This window comes from Trichomycterus rosablanca, unplaced genomic scaffold, assembly GCF_030014385.1.
Source record: "Trichomycterus rosablanca isolate fTriRos1 unplaced genomic scaffold, fTriRos1.hap1 scaffold_147, whole genome shotgun sequence".
Lineage (NCBI taxonomy): Eukaryota > Metazoa > Chordata > Actinopteri > Siluriformes > Trichomycteridae > Trichomycterus > Trichomycterus rosablanca.
Window position 1 is genome coordinate 28,372 of NW_026946975.1, and position 1,639 is coordinate 30,010.

The 1,639-nt window shown below is 40.0% G+C and overlaps 1 non-coding gene across 1 annotated transcript; it reads left to right on the forward strand.

Moving 5' to 3' along the window:
- Window positions 1–1,276: 1,276 nt before the first annotated feature.
- Window positions 1,277–1,348, forward strand: trnah-gug (transfer RNA histidin (anticodon GUG)). The gene has a single exon. It is a non-coding gene; the product is annotated as a tRNA-His (tRNA).
- Window positions 1,349–1,639: the final 291 nt, after the last annotated feature.

A 1,639-nucleotide genomic window follows, 5' to 3' on the forward strand; every position in this document is an offset into this window, starting at 1 on the left:
AGCGTTGATGCTGCATTATAAAGTGAGGGTGCAATGTGTTTAAACTCACGTACTCTTGTTTATATTATGCGTTGCTTTTAAATGATCTAAGACTCACTTTATTTAAATGTTGATCTTAGCCTTTAGAACGAAAAATGTGAGGTCTTTTATGAAGTGCATTTTCTCTTTGATTTTGTTGGACTTGTGGTGGTGGTGGTTAGGGGAAGGGGGTTGTGATTATATGTAACTTTACTACCTTATGTGCATTTGCGTCTTTGTTCCCATTTTGATGGTTGTGATATTGCTTTAAGCTTAACTTTTCTTTTTCATGTAATTACTGATATTTTACTGGATCTCTGCTGATATCTTGTGGACCATATTGACTAATCAGTGAAAATTAATGTTTCCTTGTATAATAAAACCATTATGTTTATTTAACTTTAATTAGCTTTAATTAGTAAAGAGTTAATAAGATAGTGATGGTGAAACTAAAAAAGTGTCTTTACCATCACAACAAGTTATGTGCTGGTAATGACATGTTGAGGTAATGACAGTTTTTACTTAGGGAAAAAAGTAAACAGCTAGTATACAATGTACTTTACATACATTTAAATAATGTGAACATTTCAATTGTAAAATACTGCTGTATCAATGTAAATAGACGCTGAATAAACATACTTTATGATCAGTATAAATACATGATTAAATTTCTCACATTTTCAGTGATCAAAAGCCTGGGTCCTGGCATCCATGTGGATGTTACTTTGACACATACCACCTACCTCAGCATTGTTGCAGACCATGTTCACCCTTTCATGAAGACTGTATTCCCTGATGGCTGTGTCCTCTAAAGAAGTAGATTTGTATAAAGCATGAGCTGTCAGAAGTGGGATTCGAACCCACGCCTCCAGGGGAGACTGCGACCTGAACGCAGCGCCTCAGACCGCTCGGCCATCCTGACCTGAATGTGCATTACCAAAGCCAATTTTCCTCAATACCCCCACATGGCCAAAGATTTGTACGAACTGCTGAATCTTTTCACATTATTATGTATGTTAGAGGGTTAAAGACATACATTTGTATAAAGCATTAGCAGTCAGAAGTGGGATTTAGATGCCTTTTTTTGTCTCTCTAACTCCTTGTGTATGGAGCACCAACAATGCCTCCAACAATGGAGTTCTTGTCAAAGTGAAAAAGACTTGTCAGAGCGGAAAGAAGTGGCTGATGCTGTTGGAACTATGACTGCAGTCTATCAGGGAGCAGCGGACATGAGCCACCAGTGGCAGACTGCTGGGAAGCCATGATCGTATAGTGGTTAGTACTCTGCGTTGTGGCCGCAGCAACCCCGGTTCGAATCCGGGTCACGGCACTGTCTTTTTGTATGCCGTGCTTCGAAGGTTTCTATTATCTCTCTTTTTTTGTCTCTCTAACTCCTTGTGTATGGTTCTCTGTACCCCAGATCCAACAATGCAGGTCTTGTCAAGGTGACGAAGACTTGGCAGAGCGGAATGAAGTGGCTGATTCTGGCGTCAGCCGGTACTGAGCCTTGCAGTTTCCCATATGGTCTAGCGGTCAGGATTCCTGATTTTTACCCAGGTTTTCGACTTCCTGTATGGGAATTGGCCTTTATGATTGGACTCGAGCAAAACTCTGTGTATTA